Source organism: Perca fluviatilis, chromosome 22, assembly GCF_010015445.1.
Source record: "Perca fluviatilis chromosome 22, GENO_Pfluv_1.0, whole genome shotgun sequence".
NCBI classification, from domain to species: domain Eukaryota; kingdom Metazoa; phylum Chordata; class Actinopteri; order Perciformes; family Percidae; genus Perca; species Perca fluviatilis.
This window is the reverse complement of record NC_053133.1, coordinates 25,356,971-25,379,379: the sequence shown is the minus strand read 5'-3', so window position 1 is coordinate 25,379,379 and position 22,409 is coordinate 25,356,971. Positions and strand designations below refer to the sequence as shown.

Here is a 22,409-nt window from a genome sequence, read left to right as displayed (position 1 = left end):
GTATGAACTCTTGCAAGCAAAACGCCCTGCCACTGCTACGCCTCTACCCAGAACAAAGAAGGGGAAAGGAGCACAGCTGTCATCCAAGACTCCTGTCCAGTGGAGGGAAGAACATCAAACGGCCCTGGACCAGCTCATCCATGTCCTGTCAAACCCACCAGTGCTTGCCTATCCTGCCTTTGACCTCCCTTTTGTCTTACACACAGACGCATCAGAAAAGGGACTTGGTGCTGTGCTATACCAACGCCAGGGAGGGAAACTCAGTGTGATCGCCTATGGGTTGAGAACACTCACGCCTGACGAGCGCAATTACCACCTTCACTCAGGCAAGCTTGAATTTCTGGCACTTAAGTGGGCAATATGTGAAAAATTCAGGGACTACCTCTTCTATGCACCCCACTTCACTGTGTACACGGATAACAACCCATTGACATACATGATGAGCACTGCCAAGCTGAATGCTGTCGGTCACCGGTGGGTGGGTGAGCTTGCTGACTTCAGGTTTGAGGTGAGATACCGACCAGGAAAAGCAAACGTGGATGCAGACACACTGTCAAGGTTGCCGGTGGACATCAACGGCTATGTCGACTCCTGCACAGAAGAGCTGTCGAGAGAGACCATTCTGGCAATGTGGGAGGGCAGTAGAGCTGCACAGCAACAAGACGTTGCTTATGTGGCTGTCCTGAACCTCTCACAAAGCCCATCATCTCAGTCACCAGAACTGCTCCCTACCATAAGCCGCGCCGAACTTATGAAGTCTCAGCAAGATGACCCCACCATCAGTCAAGTTATCAGATTAAAAGAGGACAGCAATAAACTGACCAGTGATATGAGGAGAGGAGTAAGTGGCCTGGCAAAGAAACTACTACATGAGTGAAAGAGACTACAGCTGAAAGATGGTCTGCTGCACAGGGAAACCAGTCAGAGGAGTCAACTTGTCCTGCCTTACCAATACCAATCCATGGTCCTTAAACACCTCCATGACGACATGGGCCATCTGGGGACAGAAAGGGTCTTGGGCCTGGCAAGAGACCGCTTCTACTGGCCATACATGAAACAGGATGTTGAAGCCTATGTGACAAGGAAGTGCCCCTGTATCAAGCAGAAGAAACCCATCTCCCACACCAGAGCACCGATGGAGAGCATCACCACCAGCTCACCCCTTGAACTTGTGTCTGTTGACTACATCCATCTAGAGTCCAGCAAGGGAGGCTTTGAGTATATCCTGGTTGTTGTAGATCATTTCACCAGGTTTGCTCAAGCCTATGCCACCAAGAACAAGTCGCGGTAGGCGCGGCGACGAGGCTCTTTGATGACTTCATTCCACGGTTCGGCTACCCCTGGAAACTACATCATGACCAAGGGAGGGAGTTTGAAAATGACCTTTTCAGAACCCTACAGCAGCTGAGTGGAGTGGGTCACTCAAGGACCACCCCTTACCATCCACAGGGAAATCCCGCGGAAAGATTCAACCGTACCCTGCTGCAGATGCTCAGAACCCTAGAGGAAAAAGAGAAGGAAAGATGGAGAGAACATCTACCACAAGTCCTCCATGCCTATAACTGCACTAGGCATGATGCGACTGGATTTTCACCCTTCTACCTCATGTATGGTCGTCACCCACGTCTGCCGGTTGATCTGATCTTTGGCTTGCTGTCTGAGGAAGAAGCCACTTCTCCAAGAGGCTATGCAGAGAAATGGGCCTCTCGGATGCAGGAAGCATACAGACTCGCCTCAGAGAACAGTCAACAGTCCAGCTCTCGAGGAAAGAGGTACTACGACCAACATTTGAAGGGTGTTGTCCTTGAGCAGGGTGACCGTGTCTTGGTGCGGAACATGAGGGAAAGAGGGGGCCCCGGAAAGCTACGATCGTACTGTGAAGGCACAGTTCACATTGTGAGGGAGAGGATCGCAGATGGGCCTGTGTATAAAGTGTCTCCAGAAACAGGTGGAGGTCGAGTACGAACTCTACATCGCAACCTGCTTCACTTGGTCAACGATTTACCTGTGGATTTACCTCAGTCATCACGGAGACCACCTGTTGGAGAAACCCGAGCACACCCTACCTACTCCATCAACAGATCAGCCACAACGGAGAGCAAGAAACAGCCCTTCACGCCACACAGAGAGACAGAGTGAGTGGCAGCCAAGCAGTGACTCCTCCGACAATGAGGATGAGCCTCGATACTGGTTCAGGACACCATCAAGAATGGAGGATGAGAACAACCCAGCCCAACCTCTTCACGAGGTTCAGAGGACCTACAGTCCAGCAGCCTCCCCCCAGAGACCCGACTTGCCCCAGCAAATCCTGCCTGGAAGGGAAGACCAGTGGACTGAGGGTGTACCTCCAAGGAGAGAGAGTATGCCTGTGGTGGAAAGTAGACCGATTGAGCACAGAGCACACCGAGAGGAATACCTACCTGTCCCTCCAAGACTTGCAGAATATGGACAGGAAGGTGCCACGCAGGAGAGGCTGATAATCCCTGAAGCAGTCAGTGAACAGTCCACTGATGAACTGTCCAGCCCGCTACAGATGCGGAGGTCCACGCGTGAAAGGAGGCCTGCCCAGATGCTCACGTACAACTCCTTAGGACAGCCCTCTTTCCAACCCCCAGCCAGCTGCAACACAGTAGGGGCCTATGGGCCAATGCCAGTGCCACCATGGGAAGTGCAAACATACCCCAGTCACTTCCAGACACCACTACCCTACCCCATTCCCATTCAAAGTACACCCTATCCCCCATCCATGCAATACCCTGGACCTCTGGTTATGTACTGATTGACCAACACACATACATTCACACATACTTACCTTGAGTTACACAGGTATTCTCACTCATTCTGAGGTATAGGCTTTGATAGTAGCGAGTGTCGGGAGCCACTTTTGTTGTTGGGGAGCGTGTGGCACACCCAAGTAGGTGTCCACAAGACATTTCATGTACATAGTATGGGGATGGTTAAATAGTCTCTCTCTCTATATTACTACTGTCACTTTAAGGAGTGACACAGCACAATCAGCTGCGTTCCAGTTGCTATGGGGACGGACCTCCGCTCGCTCTCAGATGCAACTCTGGAGAATACGAGAGAAGCTGCTGTGTCAAACTCTCCTTTTATTTCACCTGTCTTTTCAGGTCAGTAATGGGTAAACTGCCCATCTTTACTTGTTGGGGTCTCAACCTCTTTTTCTTAACGCCTGTTTGATAACTAGTGTTGTTTGTAACATAACAATAAAAGAGTAAATAGAAAGTTTGCCATTGATCGGGGCAGCTAGCTAAGGTAGGCTACGGTAAACAGTCAGCTACCGTCAGGGGCGGACTTTACCATTAGGCAAAGGTCGGCAATTGCCTTGGGCCCCGAGCTACCTAGGGCCCCCCAAAATGCCCTATTAACTTATGGTTAAGGGTTGTTTTTGTTTTTTTTACTTTTCGCAAATTATATATTTCTAAAACTCCATTTGCAAAAAATGGCATCAAATCATTAGTTTCGCAGACCGGGAGGCCCCCCACCTCACTACATTGGACTATTCCATTAAATCACCTAGGCTACTGCTCATCTGCGCGAAAGTGACAAGGCTGTAATGTACTGCGCCAAAAACGGAGAGAAAAAAAAGTGACAGACAGACCATGGATGTATTGAGACAGACAGAGTGCGTGTGCAGAGTGACAGACAGTGTACAGACTAGAGTAATGAAGCGAAACTACCCAAGCGGTGCTGAAAAAGGAGGAAGAAAAAGAAAAACGTTTTTTAAAAAAAATTGCCGAGGTTAACAAAGTTCTTCGTGATGCCCGCGTGACAATAACAACAACGCTACAAGCACCATCAGAGCGTTAGCACTGCTGCTAGCGAGGAGGAGCTACCCGTTGCTGCCGACAGAGCCAGCCCAGGCTGCTCCAGCGATATTGCTGCTAACGTTACATCAATTCACCTTTACAGGATGATGAGGATCCTTCAACTTCAGGTAACAAAACTTCCGCGCGGTACCGTGGGTGCTCCGTGTAGCTCGAAGCACCCACGGGAAAATACTGAGCACCCGCGCGTGCCAGACTGCCAGTAGGCAAAATTAATTTAAAATGAATAACTAATAACTAATAACTAACTCATGTCATAGTGCGATCGGTTATGTCGGTGGCATTGATTCTTAATTTCCCACGAAGCTGATCGCGGTTACATGTCAGTTCAACTTTTCATCTCCAATCCTATCTGTAGTTGTGAGAAGTGGCGCTGTCCTGAGTTGAAAGATAGACTAGACTACTTTACGGCGTTATTATCGAGTTAATAGGTGTGTGTGTGTGTGTGTGTGTGTGTGTGTGTGTGTGTGTGTGTGTGTGTGTGTGTGTGTGTGTGTGTGTGTGTGTGTGTGTGTGTGTGTGTGTGTTCGTGTCGGCCGCTGTCCATTTCCTAAGGTTCTGAACGCAAACATTTTTTGACTTGTTTTTTTTTTTAAAGAGCGTGAGCACCCACGGAGGAAAACATAAATCGGCGCCTTTGTCCACGTTCACTTTCAGTGACAGTGATAATAATGTTGACGACGTCTATGACGAAAAAGACGACAATTCCAATGAACAACTAATGAGTAGGCCTACTAGCAGTCATGACCAGTGTGTAACTCTTGAACTTGAAGATGACCCAGCAGCACTCTGGTCAAAACATCTCACTGACAAAGAGCGGTGCTCAATAGTGCAGAGAGGCCCAGTTCAGAGCAAGGACGACAGAATTTATCCTAAAAATCAAGAGGGGCGAAGATTTACAAGCAGGAATTATTACCTGCAAATGAAGAATGGAGAAAAAATGATTGGGCTGATCTCCGTGTGTGTGTTTGTGTGTGTGTGTGTGTGTGTGTGTGTGAGTGTGTCTGTGAGTGAGTGTGTGTGAGTGAGAGTGTCTGTGTGCGAGTGTCTGTGTGTGAGTGAGGCTATGTTTACACGGAAACGATCTGGTATGGTGACGCAAAAGTGTGTGAAATTCGATGTAGTATGCACTCCAGGTGACTAGGTGGCACTGCCACACAACACCACCAAGACACCCACACTCGCGAGGAAATTCATTCTACTTCTCTCCTGCTTGAGAGGCGAGGCAGTGGGCAGAGGAGGCTGAAGCAGACCCTCCTCTGACCTCTGCCGCTGACCGCTGCCTCTCTATCTCGCTCTCTCTCTCTTCATCCGTAACGTTGTCGCCTGCTCTGGCTCAAATGAATAGCCTACATATCGTCATCGAACTATAACAACCTTATCCACATTGTTGAAATCATTTAAATATTGAGCCATTACATTGAAATTCTAACAGGAGCCTATAATTTCTGTATCCTACTCCGTAACAACAGACGCCTTTTTCTCGTCTCTCTCCACACCTCTGTCTTCAGACTTTTGCGTTTTTACCCTTTAGATGGTAACGCGACGGTGGAGCGTTTTTAAGATTTCCACTCTGGAAGGTGGTTTCACTTTTTGCGTTTTTAAGCCCCCAAAAACGCCGTCGCCGTATAAACGAAAGGCACATCCAATAAAATATTTTTTCGTTTTCACCCGAGAGCGTCATCGTGTAAACAGGGCCTGAGTGTGTGAGTGAGTGTCTGTGTGCGAGTGTCTGTGTGAGTGTCTGTGTGAGTGTCTGTGTGTCTGTGTAGAGGGCCCCATGTCTGTGTTTGCCTTGGGCCCCAAAATGACTAAATCCGCCACTGGCTACCGTCTCGTGAACAGCTGCGGTAGAAAACAAATGACGTCACTGCTGACGGTTAACTGCCGTCTCGCAGCAAACTGGGTCATTGTCATCCCATTGATTCACGTAGCATAGCATTTCGAGCTTTGATACTCTGCTTGTTAGAAACGGTTATGTTAACAAGTTTAACGAGTATGATTTAGTAAATACACACTGGTTTTAGAAACGATTATTTGGCCAACTGTAACAAGTAGACATTTTTTTGATGTAACGGCTAACTGGTCATGTTAAATGAGTAAATAAGCGGTGAGAGTGAATGATTTTCTTCTAATGTATATTGCATGTAAAAAAAAGGTATTAAACTATACAAATATATTTGATAAATTGTTGTTTTAAGGAGAAGTGATGTAAATGTCTGATCCTGTATTTCTATGTCTGTGAGGAAGTCTGTTAATACAACCAGTATTTGCTAGGCAGCTATATGTAGCAACAACTTTAATAACAATGTAGCCATGTGAAATGCACTATGTATCCATAGTGGCCTTGTATAACAGAGGTAAGTTAGAATATGACATGTGATATGGTGTTATTTTGTAAATATGTCAATGTTTTGTGATTTATTCTGAATGAATAAAAGGAGATGCAACTCTGGAGAATACGAGAGAAGCTGCTGTGTCAAACTCTCCTTTTATTTCACCTGTCTTTTCAGGAATTTAAATTTGTTACCCGGTCTCCTTGCCTGGGACCTGTAACACAGACAAACTTTGTTCAAACCAACAGAGCTTTATTTTAAACTCTAGTGAACATCCTAAAGTTAAAAAAACAAAGGGCTGAATTTTAGGTGAATGTTTCTAAACTTATGCACAGAAAATTTCTTTGATTGAAAAATGTTATAATGAACACGTAGCGTTCGTAGCTAAATGCATATAGTTTCAGAGTTATGAACCAAGATTTTGAGATGCATCTCCACCTCCATACAAGGAAAGTTTATCGTGCTCAGACCAGTGAAACTCAACAGCTGGTTGTATTTCCTCACATTGGTTGCTGTGAACAACTTTCATGTAAAAATGTTCACTAGGTAACACAAACTAAACTCAGTTCATGTCTTTTTGTTTCAGATGATAATATCTTAAAACAATGGCACACAACACAAATCTATCTGAATGATTAAATCCATTTTCATGTATTATTTTTCCTGTTTAGCTTCCTTTCTCTGGTGAAAGTAACCATGACGACGCTGACTAACATCTGTTATCTCTGGGCTGTGAACTCTTCACTCACCTCCTCTTGCAGGACTCAGAAAGGTCAGGACCAGCACCAACAGGACCCACTTAATCCCAGTCATCCTCCTGTTAAACTTCCTCTTTCCTTACTGTTTGATGTCCTCAACAGAATATAAATCCAGTTCTTAGGACGCTCACCTTAAGGTCAGCTAACTGGTGTGACTACTGTGAGTTGTGTCTTGAGGCTATATCTCAAGTGTAATCACTGTTTGATGTCTGGCTCACACCAAGGCCGGCCCACTGCTCTGACTAAATCATCTGATATGATGATTTCAAGTGTACTCACTAAGCGGAAGTAATAAATCTGTGCGAGGTCTCTGTTGAAACTTGGGTGTGTTAACATTTCATTCAATCTTTAATATCCATTTAAGTTTAATTACTTATTAAAATATATATCATCTTTTAAAAACAAAGCTACATCATGTATTGTGGTATAAATAAAGAATAACAAGAAAGTTAAAAAGCCATGAGATAAAGAGTCTTAAGAAGAGGTTTAAAAGATCCTAAGCAATGATCAGGCTCGTAGAGAGTTAGTGGATCACAGATAAAGACAGGAGGCTTAAGAAAACAAGCAGTTTCAGACTAAAATAAATCCTAAAACTCCCAGTTAGCCAGTAAAGAACACCAAGGACTGGAGTGATGTGGTAGCTTTGTTTAGTAAGCAGGCAGCAGCGTTTTGTTTAAGTTAGACTTTGGACGTTTTATCTGCTGATACCATCGTAAAGGTTATTGCAATAGTGGAGTCTAGAGGATATAAAAACATATCTAGATCTTAAAATGAAAGGAATCACCTCATCTTGGCTGCATGTGAGAGAACCACTCTAAGTAAGAAAGTACACGTAAATTAAAGGCCAATAAAAAGAACATATGCTGCAGAGGCTGAAGGGCTATAATGGTTATTATAATTATGTACAATTTAGAGTAATTTAGCTGCAGGACATTTTGTTTTTTAGAAGGACAATAATAATAATAATAATAATAATGGACAAATCAATGGTACCAGGCTTTTTTTTATCAGGACATACAGTATCATCAGCAATAAAATAAAACTAACAGACCTACAGAGGGACAGACCTGCAAACCTACAGAGGAGGGATGAACATAAAGAAACTAAAATTTAGTAACCAAGAAAAACAAATGCTGGAGAATGATAAAGAAGAGGTTAACTGAGGCGACAGAGAGCAAAGAGAGCAGATATTGTCTGACTCCATCTAGTGTTCAGCTTTGGTTCTGTAGAAGATATGAGGTTTTATTTTTAATGTGTAATCTGTAACTAAACACTGCTCTATCTCTGTCACCTCCTCAGGATCGTTTCTCGGCTTCAGGTTTCTTCTGTTGGATTTTCCCATCCATAGTCCAGCACCACATGTGCTCATGCTGTGAGTCCACACCTGTAATGACACCTGTGAGAAGAGTCCTTACCCAAGCAGATTGATAACGCTAGAAGAAAAGGCATCTTGAGATATTTCACACAATCATTTAAAAGTTTTGACCTGCAGTGGAGAAAAAGACAAGGGATCACCAAAGTTATAGGGATTCATTCTCTGGCGTCACAAATACAATACTCTTCATCCCTCGACTGATTCAGATAAGGACAACTCCACCAAAAAACTTTAATGGAGGAAAAAGTGAATCAACTTAAGAAAGAGCAACAGAGGAGGAATCTGTCTCACAGCACGGACAAATGTGCCATAGACTGCAGACATCTGGGAGTTTTCTTACTTTCTTTGTGATTCCTAATCAAGAAAAATCTAAATTCTGCTGTGTGAAAATATGCAAAAAACTTCACATAAATGTCTTAACTAAATGTCATGACACTATGTCCCAATAGCTGTTGAGATATTTTAATCTAGACTGTAACATTTTCCATCCCTAGAGCCGTGCTGCTAATGTGGGTAAACACACCTTTACACTAATGCAAGAATGCAGGCAGCTCCATGACGACGAGTCAAAGTGGAACTGGTGCATTCATTGGTTAGAAACCCGCCCTGATTGTAAGTGATGATAACAGGTTGAGATATCAACCTAAAATAAATGATTTCTAGAATATCAGACAGAACCGTGCTGAAGTACAAGTATGGTTTCTAATAAGTTAAATTAAATGTTCTAGTTGCGTTCCAACAATGTGGTATTTTATGTAACACAGTTCTTGTATAAATACCGCATAGCTCCTGTTTTTATTTCCACTGACTGATCAAATGTTCTGTTTGAGGAACTTGCTCAAGCTTTTGGACAAATACTAAACCTTCTCCAAACCCTAAGAATACTAATCAACATAAAACATTAATTTCATCTTTACTGTTGATTACTAAAAAGTAATTAGTTTTAGTTCTTTATGTTTAAGTTTAGTTCTTTATGTCTTGATTTAATCAGTAGTGTTTTTGTGAATTTACTTAATGGATGCTGTTTGTTCTGCTCTGACCTGCAGTTGTTAAAGTCCTCACCTCGCTGTCGTCATGGAGAAGTGAACTCACTGAAATCAGCAGCAAGAAAATGAGACGTTCATCCAGAAGAGGTCAGTAAGACAATATGTTGGTCCTGTATGTGTAGGTAGTCAGACATCTCCGTGTGTGGTGTATGTCTGCATGTGGAGTCTTTTTCAGAGACTCTGTTGAGCTCCGATGCCTTTTGGTTTATTTTACAATAAAGACAAGTGGTATCAAAAATAAAACAAATGACTGCTGAATGCATGTAATACAATTCAAGTCATTACATGGAGCTATGTCGACACAGATAGGTCTACTGGACATAAAAGAGACCTAAAAATCAACAGTCAAAACACACACATTGCATTTAATCCTGGTCACTCCAGCAATCGCCAGTGGCGATATAAAAAAAAAAACCTCCCCTTGGGATCTTAAACATCTGTACATTCATGGCACTCCATTTAATAGTTGCTGATATTTCACACTTGTTCAGTTTACAAACCAACCATAACATGCAGATATGAAAGTAAATTGACATGACCAACAATGAAGTGGTGTTGATTTACTTTCTCAGATTTAAAAGGTATAATTCTTGAGATTTGTGTTGTAGCGTATATTAAAATTCATCATTTTGTTTTAACGAAAATATGTTCAAACAGCACTGATGATTTAGCTGTGAAAAGTCAGCTAACTGCAGCCCTAACTCCAGACATTTAGTCTGTATGAGTTAACCACTTATCTGACCCTTGGTTTTTATAGATGAACCAGAATACTTTCTTGTCTCTGTGTAAGTCACTTTATCTGTCTGTTTTTGTGTGTGTGTATTTTTAAATCTCACACACAGGGTTTCTGTGGGGTCCTAAAAAGTCTAACATTTTTAAATCTAAATTTTAGGCCTTTAAAAAGTCTTAAATTCGCTGAGGTATTGTGTTCTCGGTCTTAAATCATTTTAAACGGTTCTTAATTTCCCTACGTCTATGTAACGCTTTCTCTAACGCTCATTGAAATGCTCCCGCGGCGCTTTAGTTTTTTAAAACAAATTTATTCTGTGGTGTTGTACTTCTTTCTTTCGCTAGTCCAAATATCATTTTGCTGGATTATGACTACAAATAAGACTAACAAGTAACTAATATTGCACTCCAGGCCAGTTCTATTCTATGATGAATAGTTCACAAGTTAAAAAAGTGGATGGGATTACATTTCACTGGAATTATAATTTCATGACCAATCAAATTGATTGATTTGATTGAGTGTGGAGCACAAGGATGTGAGGTAGAGGAGGGACAGCATGATGTGCTTCAACAGGACAAAGTCTCCCACAAAAATAAAGAAGCAAAACAATCGTAGTGTCAGAAACAACATAGTGCAGTCTTACAGTCAAAGCGTCCTTGTCCTTCATTTATCAGTCTGGATGAAGATGTTCGCTGTAACCTGGAGTTTCCAGTGGAGAAGAGATGTTCTGAGATACTGGAGGTTGTGTAGTGTTCACATCGGTGCATCTGAGAGTCATTTAATCCTCCATTCCCCGGTGTAGAGGTAAATTTGTCTCCAGCTCTGTTTATGTGGAACTGTTAGGATAATTATTTATCAAAGAATGGACAAAATCACTGGAGTTCTCTTTAAAAGTTTTTTTACTTGCAGCAAGTAGAGTCAATTTACAGCACTTCAGCATAAGTACAGAAAGCTTTTTATAGGGAAAAGGGAGTAAAATCACACAAAGAGAAACTTTCTTATCTCTGGTCAGGCTTGACTTCTCCTCTGCATGCCCTGCCCTCTGGGGGTTTCTGTGCTTTCCACAAGGTCAGTGATGATCATGATTATCACATGAGAAACAAAAATGGATGCACAGTTTCTTATGCAAATAGTTTAACACTAAAATGAAGCAAAGACTATAGCAAGCATAACTTTTCGCCACTGTAACGTATTAGTACTAGTAACATAGTACGTAAACTCTCATCTTTGGTTTCTCCAGAGCTGTGGGTTGTAGTGCTGTTGGATGATGGGTTTTTCTTTTCAAGCTTTATTTTTAAATGTTATTTTTCTTCATCATTTTCCCTGTAAACTAAAATGAACAGAATTCAGTCCTGAAACACATTGAACTCCCAATCTCCCATTTATTGTTCATTATAAACAACTTCTGCAGAGGACAATAAACCATCACAGCAAACATGAGGACATTTGTTTTATCCTCATTTTATTGAGGCACTTTCAAAGGCAGTTTTAAATTGTTTCATATCATGCATTATGTTATGCTTTGCTACCTTACACGCTCAGTGGTGTTTTAAAGCGTAACTCTAGCCAAAATGCATCCTAGGGTATTTTTGTGAATGTACCCGAGTCAAACTTTAGTTTAAAAGCATATTTAGGACCGAATCGCCACTTTTAAGATTCACCGTATTCTCGTTTTTGGGTCAAACGGCCTTTTGAATGGGAGTGCTAGGGGCACTCTAATGCTAGTCTCAAAATAGCTATTTTCGAAATACTAAGAAGGCTCGACACAACATGAAACTTTGCTCCAAGTATCACCAGGGGCTCTACACCTTAACGAAAGCATTGACAACATTCTTTGTGTACACAGATTTACTAAAAAGAAAGTTTTTGAGCAACTCACCGCAGCTGTTGTTGAATCCCGTCCGCGGCCATATTTTCAGTCAAAACGAGTCGATTTCAGAATACAACGTAACAGGGAGGAGAGTACAGATGGAAAGCTCCTAAAGCTTAATTCCATATAAATGCACACGTGGTTTTTTTGTTTTGTCGTTCGTAAAAAACAATATTGACCTTGTAGTTGGAAAAGGAGCCTCATACAAAAAAACCTATGGAGTCCCTTCATCCGCATTCTGAAATCGACTCATTTTGACTGAAAATATGGCCGCGGCCAGAATCAACAACAGCTGCGGTGAGTTGCTCAAAAACTTTCTTTTTAGTAAATCTGTGTACACAAAGAATGTTGTCAATGCTTTCGTTTAGGTGTAGAGCCCCTGGTGATACTTGAAGCAAAGTTTCATGTTGTGTCGAGCCTTCTTAGTATTTTGAAAATAGCTTTTTTGAGACTAGCATTAGAGTGCCCCTAGCACTACCATTCAAAAGGCCATTTGACCCAAAAACGAGAATACGGGTGAATCTTAAAAGTGGCGATTCGGTCCTAAATATGCTTTTAAACTAAAGTTTGACTCGGGTACATTCACAAAAATACCCTAGGATGCATTTTGGCTAGAGTTATGCTTTAAGCCCCCAACGTCTCCTTCCAAACAACACTGCGACCGTTGACTTCAAGGCACTTAACCCTAACCCTAACTATAACCATTGCCTAATCGACTTTAAGGCAGCGCTGCCTGGAAGGAGACGTTGGGGGCTTAAAACACTGATAAACACCTGACACCTGAATGGAGAATTTAATTTAATTCAGTTTATTTAGGAAGGAAAGTGCAAATTAATAAAAAATGCCAGAATTAGCCAAACGGCTATTTTTCATCTGTATTATTCTGGCCTGGATGTTAAAAAAGGAAACTGACATCACCTCCAGGGAATGAATCCTTAAAAACATGCTGCTTTACAAATGAGCAGTTTATTCATCAATCAGGCTAGATTCAACTTTCAACTGAGGAGCAAGGTTTAATGGTTTATTATTTAAATGGATTACAACATGCAATGCACTGCAGAATGTTTGAAGCAGATTTAAAGTAGGCTTAATAAATAATATAATAATATTATATTATAATATTCTCCTTTAGTGCAGCAGTGATATTGTTATTACAAAATACACCAAATACTTACTTTAAGGGTACTTCTACGTCTAGTTTGCAGCTGTCCTCTTGGCCTGTTTGTCTGAGGTCAAAATATATTATCATTAGCACAAACTACACACACAAAATAAATGAAGGTGTGGACAGCATTGCTATTTACCTTGTTACACGTTTTGCAGTTTTGTTATAAATCTGCAGAGTAGCATCAGCAAGACTGAAACCACTCCAAATGCAATGCCGGCAGTAATGCCTGCAGCAATGCCTGCAGCAATGCTTTGAGCAATGCCTGCAGCAATGCCTTCTGGAATGCCTGCAAAAATGCTTTCAGCAATGCCTTCAGCAATGCCTGGAGCAATGCCTTCAGCAATGCCTTCAGCAATGCCTGGAGCAATGCATACAGCAATTACTGAAGCAATTAGTGCAACAATGCATATAGCAGTGCATGCTGCAATGCCTCCAGCAGGGCCTGCAGCATAGCCTGCATTAAGGCCTCCAACAAAGCCTGCAAAAATGCCTGCAACAATGCCTTCAGCAATGCCTGCAACAATAGCTGCAACAATAGTGCCTAGAACAAAATAAAGAAAAAGATTCAGTTAATTAATCGTTCAAACAAACTTCCGTGCAGCGACAACTACGTTATATCAAGCTGTAATGTGAACCTTTACGATGGAGGGGGGTGTTGCTGTATTTTCAAATCCAACCACTAGGGATGTAACGATACACAATTTGAAGTTCACGATACCATTTTCTCTAGATTTTTTTTTTTTACAGAATACTCTAAATAAATAAACTAAGAAGGCATAGTGACGTCTGAAGTCAAACAAGTGAAATCCAAAATAGATCATGCCCTAGACTGTTACAAATTGCATCTTGATTCATTTTTTATCTCAACCGGTTGTTATTTTTTACACATTTATATAGATTTTTAACAGAATCACAATGCATCGTTACATCCCCATCAACCACAGACGATAAAACAGAAAGATCTTACCAGAGGTTAACAAACAAGGGCAGCAATTTAGATCAAATAGTTTCTTTATCTGGTGTGTAAGTAAAAGATGTGAGTGGCTCCACCACTGCCTGTGGGTTCTTATAGTGAGAAAGGTTAACACCTGTTACCTCTTCTGTTCATTTAAACAAATTAATCTGTACATAATGTTATGGAATTCACTTTCTAATAAATAAATACTGTTCTTGTATTGATCTATTTTAAGTAGAAGTAGCAATACTACAGTTTAGAAATACTTTGTTACAAATGAAAGCCCTGCATTCAATACATCATTAATTGGTATATATTTTGTAATAATAATCATTCATCATCAATCTGGGTAAAGTAACTGAAACTGTCAAATAAATGTAGTGGAATAAACATACAATATTTCTCTCTAAGGTTGTACTGGGGAGTCAAAGTAGCATAACATTTGAAATACTTAATGTACAAGTACCTCAAATGTCTAGTGCTTGAGTATATGTACTGTTATTTATTTAGATTAGGGCTGGGCAACGATTAAAAGTGTTAATCGCGATTAATCGCATGATTTCCCTGATTAAACGCGATGAATTGCATTGTTATACGCAAAATGCAATAATGAATTCAAAAGTATTGTATAGCTCAATTTTATTTTAAATGTTCTGCCATATGAACGAAAGTGCCATCGCATGTTCTGCAAACATTTAACATCAGCATTTTGTTTATACAGTAGCAGTTAAATAAAATATTTAGTGTAAATCTCAAGTTAAAGGTCCCATGACATGGTGTTCTTTGGATGCTTTTATAAAGACCTTAGTGGTCCCCTAATACTGTATCTGAAGTCTCTTTTATATAGACCTTAGTGGTCCCCTAATACTGTATCTGAAGTCTCTTTTATATAGACCTTAGTGGTCCCCTAATACTGTATCTGAAGTCTCTTTTATAAAGACCTTAGTGGTCCCCTAATACTGTATCTGAAGTCTCTTTTATAAAGACCTTAGTGGTCCCCTAATACTGTATCTGAAGTCTCTTTTATATAGGCCTTAGTGGTCCCCTAATACTATATCTGAAGTCTCTTTTATATAGACCTTAGTGGTCCCCTAATACTGTATCTGAAGTCTCTTTTATATAGACCTTAGTGGTCCCCTAATACTGTATCTGGAAGTACTTTATATAGACCTTAGTGGTCCCCTAATACTGTATCTGAAGTCTCTTTTATATAGACCTTAGTGGTCCCCTAATACTGTATCTGAAGTCTCTTTTATATAAGACCTTAGTGGTCCCCTAATACTGTATCTGAAGTCTCTTTTATAAAGACCTTTAGTGGTCCCCTAATACTGTATCTGAAGTCTCTTTTATATAGACCTTAGTGGTCCCCTAATACTGTATCTGAAGTCTCTTTTATATAGACCTTAGTGGTCCCCTAATACTGTATCTGAAGTCTCTTTTATATAGACCTTAGTGGTCCCCTAATACTGTATCTGAAGTCTCTTTTATATAGACCTTAGTGGTCCCCTAATACTGTATCTGAAGTCTCTTTATATAGACCTTAGTGGTCCCCTAATACTGTATCTGAAGTCTCTTTTATATATAGACCTTAGTGGTCCCCTAATACTGTATCTGAAGTCTCTTTTATATAGACCTTAGTGGTCCCCTAATACTGTATCTGAAGTCTCTTTTATATAAAACCTCAGTGGTCCCCTAATACTGTATCTGAAGTCTCTTTTATATAGACCTTAGTGGTCCCCTAATACTGTATCTGAAGTCTCTTTATATAGACCTTAGTGGTCCCCTAATACTGTATCTGAAGTCTCTTTTATAAGACCTTAGTGGTCCCCTAATACTGTATCTGAAGTCTCTTTATATAGGCCTTAGTGGTCCCCTAATACTGTATCTGAAGTCTCTTTTATATAGACCTTAGTGGTCCCCTAATACTGTATCTGAAGTCTCTTTTATATAGGCCTTAGTGGTCCCCTAATACTGTATCTGAAGTCTCTTTCCCGAAATTCATCCTTGGTGCAGAATTACAGCCACTAGAGCCAGTCCCACAATGAGCTTTCCTTAGTATGTGCCATTTCTGTGTCTGTAGCTATTGAGGAGGAGAGGGGGGGCAAGGTGGAGGGTGGGGGTGTGGCCTTGATCAACTGCCACTTTGCTCGTTTGAAAGCCATGATGTCTCTCTCTCAGGGGTGGGTCAAATTCTCTGGGCGGGCAAAGCAGAGAAAGGGGAGGTAACCTTGCTCCTTATGACCTCATAAGGAGAAGATTCCTGATTGGCCCATCTGAGCTTTCATTTTCTCAAAGGCAGAGCAGGATACCCAGGGCTCGGTTTACACCTATCACCATTTCTAGCCACTGGGGGACCATAGGCAGGCTGGGGGAACGCATATTAATGTCAGGATCAGGCTGTGACTGACTGCCTTTGTGCCACTCTTGTGGCCATTTTGTGTATTGTGTTGTGATTTGTGCTTGTTGCTGTGTTCCATGTGTTCTGTGGGTACCTGTCTGTCATGTGTCTTCGTCTCCACCCATCCCCTTATTTGGTCTGCACTTCCTGTCTTGTTAGTTTCCCTCCAGTTCTGCTCTCACTTGTTCCCAATTGTCTCGTTAGTTTCCCTCCGTTTCTACTCTCACCTGTTGCTCGTTACTGTCTTGTCCAATCCTCTGTCTTTCTGTTCATTGGTCTGTGTATTTCTACACCCCTGTGTTCCTTTGTCTCTAGTTGGTTTGTCTCTCTCCGTTTGTCCTGTGAGAGTCCTGTTTGTTTGTAGTTTTGTAGTTGTGAGTTTGTAAGTTGTTGAGTCAAAATAAAGTGTTTGTTCAGCACTTCTGCTGGAAGAGTCTTGCATTTGGGTCCACCTGCTGAAACTGTGACAATTAATGTTAAAAAATGTTTTCATGCCATGGGACCTTTAAACAATGTAATCAAAGCAAATACAAAATTAAAGCTTATTGCCACTGCCAGGGCATTCATGTTATTCTGTTTATATATATATATATATATATATATATATATATATATATATATGTATGTATGTATGTATGTATGTATGTATGTATATGTATGTATGTATGTATGTATGTATGTTATGTAAAAAAACTGCCCACAAAATCCTGAGCATCAATCATAACATTAAAACTGTAACTCTGAGGTAATTATGGTTACCCAGTGATGTCCAGTAGTCCCCAGTGAGAGCAACAGCGGGTGCACGTTGTAAAGTTGTCACTTTTGCAGTCCTCTCCTTTTCATAACTCGTGTATTCTTCTTGTGATGGTGCGTCTTGAGGGAATCTCATACCTGCCGCCATTTGTTGTGATTCTCAGAAGGTTTCTCAGACCGACGTCCTCCACAACACTAATCGGCCTGCAGTCGGTAGCTATCCACTTTGCTGTGGCATTTGTTAGCTTCTCTTGCCTTTGTTTATCTATACTTCTCCCACATGCTGCATCTAACGTAGTCTGCTGATGCGCCACTACTGTTTGTGTCGTTGAATGATTTGCTGGTATCAATTGTGTGTATTGCATTTAGGTGTGTGATAGGTCACAGGTACCATACGTATTACGTAGGTCTACATAGCAAAAATAAATATTATTTATACCTACATTATTACCCAAAAACTTTGTCAACATCTGTTTTATCTCACATGAAATTTTTGCTGTAAATTACTTCAAGCTAACTAACTAAGTTTTGCGGTGTACTTCGTGTACTGCTCTAGTTTGGAGACGTGAGACACAGCCGCTGTGAGATAATAGTGTAATAGTACATAGGAATCCACTCCGTCCATCACAGTTATCAACATTGCTGTCAACTGACTTAGCAACTTCCTGTAGAGCTTGTATACGATTTACAAGTACAAAATCTAAGTATCTTCAAGTTACTTATTTTTGGTACTTTTATTGTATGTTTCATCCAAATGGTGTTATAGCCCTCATGTTGTGGTATTCCCTGTTATTTGCACTCCCCAAATCCCATGTCTCATATCATCTCAGTTTTTGACAAACACTAATTAATTTCTTTCTTATTTTATCTACACTCTCCTAAACAAACACATGATCAATATTTTATTATTACCATAATATTGCTTTAATATAAATCTTTTACATACAGTATTCCCGAATAGCTCTGTGTATCTTTTTCCCCACCCTAGGTGTGATAAGAAAAGTGATAAGAAAATTCAACTTCCAGTGGTTACAAAGAACTTTGGTTCTGTCGACTGCGCCGTCTAGAAGAGCTTTAAAATGAAAATGGCCATGCAAAAGTTCTGTACCCTTCTCCATGTTTGTTGGTTTGTTTATCCGCCAATTCTTTTCCTTTCCATTTCCTGTAAGCGCGGCAGCAGTCAGCAACATGCTTTTACAAAATAAAAGCCTGTGAGTAACAGACTTTTACAATAATAAAAGAAATAATAAAAACTGTGTTAATGCGCAATAAAATAATTGTCGGTGTTAATTAATTAATGAGTTAACGCGATAACGTGTTAACTTGCCCAGCCCTAATTTAGATGTATTTGTATTTTGCAGGTTGTGCAGAAGTTTGAACCCTGTCTGGGATTGATGGTTTATGATTTCATGGTGCTCCTCAGCAGCACAGTGAGGAACTCTCTTTCTAAACTGTAAGTGGGAATACTTGAGTGTGTATTAAAACTATTATTTCACATGTTAACAGTTCTTGTTAAGATAGACTAACAGCTCCCACCTCCTGATACCTTACCTTGACTTTTCTCTATCCTCAGAAGAGTGTTGGTTACGTAGGTCTCCTCAGCATTACTGAGTTCACACGTGTAGATCCCCTCTTGATCTGAAGAGAAGTCTTTTAGTGTGAGGCTGCCTGACTCAGACACACTCTTCACCTGCTGCCTCCACTCCTCTGAGACTGTGTAGGGGACGTTGGCTCCGGTCTGGTTCAGGATGATCTGACTTTGGTTGAACCTCCAGACGAGGCCTGTTAGTGGAGGGTTTAAGGTCTCGCAGGGGATCGTTGTTTCAGTGTCTAAACCATTGATAGAAGCTGAAATGATAAAACACAGAAATAAAAAGTAATAAAATATCTGGTATTTCAGAATCTGGTATCAGGTTAAATGAGTCTTCTTAGAAACACTTACTTAGTTTAAACAAAGTAGCTGTCCTCTTGTTAGTGCGCGTGCTGACGGTGCAGCTGTAGACCAGATCAGTAACTGAAGCTATCAGAGAGCTGTTGATGTTGTAGAGCAGCTGTTCAGTCTGCTGGACTGTGGGATTGTTCTCCAAGCTCACGTCTGACGGAGGGCTGGTGGACCAGGTGAGATCAGGCTGAGGGTAGATCCCCTCTGAGCTGCAGGTGATCCTGTTCTCTACCTGCTCAATGTCGACTTTATCGACAGGAGCTGCAAGTTTTAAAGTGATCAGCACAGTAAGTTTCTCACCAAAGAGACTAGGTCGACTTAGCAGGTGCCATTATCTGCTGGATGACCTTGTATTACTTTCAGTCTCCTCTCCCAGGAAGTAAACCGTTGAAAAGTAAACCCTTTGTTTGTGTGCTGTAGCTCAGAGAGCTCTACACACTCGACATCTTGTTTCCTCATGTTGCAATTTGACAACCCCCTGTATCAGTGCTTAATTTGTAAAGTGGGAGGTCCCGGAGCGCAGAGGGGGGGTGGATCCGGCGACTCAAAACAGGGGTTGGAGGTAACGGAACAAAAAAAAAATGTACACTGCCTACGTAGCTTCTCTGACTAAAAAAACCTAAACAATGCTGTGTGTTTATTTTTATTTCAGAACATGCACTGCATCGGTGCGAAATGTAAAAAAATAAATAAAATACACTTCAACAATCGTTTTCACAAGCAGCAATTATCCATCGGACTATTAAATTAACCAAGAAACCCACCGTGGTCTCCACATTCTTGATCTGCAGAAACGGTTTTTGCTTGTTTGGGATCCGACTGGCCAGCGTATTTGAAAAAGTTAAGCAAAAGTTGTTGTCTTTTTGACATTTTTCCCCTGAGTGAAATGAGGCTATAACAGCAATCTCAACCAGCACAAGCGCTTGTGTCACTTGAAGTGCAGCGCCGTGCTGTTGAAGTGCCTCCCCACGTCCCTCTCCCACCTCAGTCTTACCCTGAAAATTCACCTCAAAACGCTTCGAAAATGCAAACACAACTGTCAATTGTGCTCAAATTAAGCCCTGCCCTGTATTTACTCACTTTAAGTCCACCTTAAAGATCCTGAACGTTTACCTGCTGCTTTAAAAGTGTGTACTTGTCACTGAAGTGAATGTCCCTCACAGAACCAGCACTTCTTACTTACCTGTAGTTTACTTGCATGTACTTCAGTGTGTGTTCACACGTCACTGAGTAAGTTGGAGAGATACAAAGTTGAATTGGACTAGAGAGTAGGGCCGTGATTTGGTGACAATCTGCCGATAAGATATGCAGGGGTTAGGATTTAATATAATGCCCGACTTGTGTTCCAGGTAGCTATCTTCTGAAATGATAACTTTTAACTTAAGGAGTTATTAATATTTGTCTTCTGTTATAACTGTGTTTCTCATACCGTCCACATTTAGGTTGATAAATAACTCCTTGTTGCCAGTGATGGTGCTGGTGTAGCACTTGTATCTTCCCTGGTCCTGAACCTCCACCCCTGTCAACCGGAGCAAGGCGTTTCCTCTGGAGATCTGGTCCTTGAACAGAGACGTCCTGCCTCTGAAGTGCTGGTCCTGGAGTCCAAACTGGTTCTGGTTGTAATAGTAAGAATGAGCCAGAAGGTCTTTTGTTGTCATCTGATACCAGTGGATGACTACTTCATCACCAGACTGAAAACTGCACGGTAAGATGCAGCTCTTCATTGAAAACACAGGAGACCTGAATATCCTGGAACACATCAGGTAAAGAGACATCCATCAAAGTTCAGTTCAGAGAAAATGGCAGCAGAATCCAAGTCAGCTGTCTTTAAAGGCCTGGTTATTAATATTTTGACCATATTTATGTACATAAAAAATGAATACTTTGCCAATGTTAGTCCTGTTAATCCTCAGTAAAAGCATGGCTGTAAACATTTTTTTTTTCTTTTTTTTTTTAAGCAAAGAAGCCTTTTTTTGTATCCCTTTTTGACCTGTGATTGACAGTTTACAATAACTCATCAAAAAACATAATAGTAATGAGAAAGAATGATGTTCACTACTGCTAGTAATTATAAACACACTCACATATAAATGGTTAAATATGCACATGTATGTTTTCAAAGACTGCACATCTCACATGAAAAACATACAACAATACATGGTTGCACATTTACATTCACTGTCTCGCATGAGTGAACAAAACATATTGCAAGTTATGTATTATTTTCTCTTTGGAAAGATATCAAAACAATTGAATTGAAAAAAGGATTTACAGTAATATGATGATAAGAGATGAGAGAGACATGGGTTGGGTTCTTCAGTCTACTATTGTCTCTACTACTGTCTCTGATACCTGCTGATCCCTATTATTCAATTAGTGTGTGTGTGTGTGTGTGTGTGTGTGTGTGTGTGTGTGTGTGTGTGTGTACAGTTAGAGTTAGATACAGCTGACATGATAATCATATCAGCCCTCTCTCACTTTACAGCTGATTTATTTTAATAAACTCCGTTTACCTGCTGTATTTACATCTAACTGTCAATGAAAATCTTTTCCTAGTCCAAGTTTGTGTTTGTACATAATTCATTTTGTTCTTACTCTGTAGAACGTAGCTCTGGTTTCACCCTGTGTGTTTGTGTGTTGTGTGAGTGTACAGTAGGAATGCACCCCGACAGGATTCCTGTTAGACAGCTGACATGATAATTACAGGCCCCCCTCCCCTAATACATACAGTAGAGTTAATTTACTTTAGTCTACTTGTTACTACAAATACAATTACTACTTTATATCTAATTATCAATATAAATATTTCCCTAATACAAGAGTCTGTTTGTATCTTTGCCACTTCACATTCAACCTAAATGAAAAGAAGTGTTTTGCACTTTTGTAGATATTACGGATATAGTTTTTTCATTTGTAAGTTAAATATCAGTGAGTGGGTCAATCTACATAAACTCATACTGTGCAGACAAACTTTGATCAAACCAACAGAGCTTTATTTTAAACTCTAGTGAACATCCTGAAGTTAAAAAATACAAACACAAAGGGCTGAATGTGAAGGGTGAATGTTTCTAAAATTATGCACAGAAAATTTCTCTGATTGAAAAATGTTGTTATAAAGAACACAGTTTATTAGGAAAAGATGTATTTCCAGCTAACTGGCATGTTGCTAGTATACATATAGTTTCAGAGTTATGAACCAATATTCTGAGATGCATTTCCAGCTCCATACA

At 40.8% G+C, this 22,409-nt stretch overlaps 1 long non-coding RNA gene across 1 annotated transcript; it reads left to right on the top strand.

Moving 5' to 3' along the window:
• Positions 1-3,878: 3,878 nt before the first annotated feature.
• On the top strand, positions 3,879-20,732 carry LOC120552439. Its single transcript, XR_005638000.1, has 6 exons — positions 3,879-3,958; positions 6,856-6,956; positions 8,242-8,314; positions 9,364-9,450; positions 18,599-18,690; positions 20,622-20,732. It is a non-coding gene; the product is annotated as an uncharacterized LOC120552439 (long non-coding RNA).
• The last annotated feature ends 1,677 nt before the right edge of the window (positions 20,733-22,409 follow it).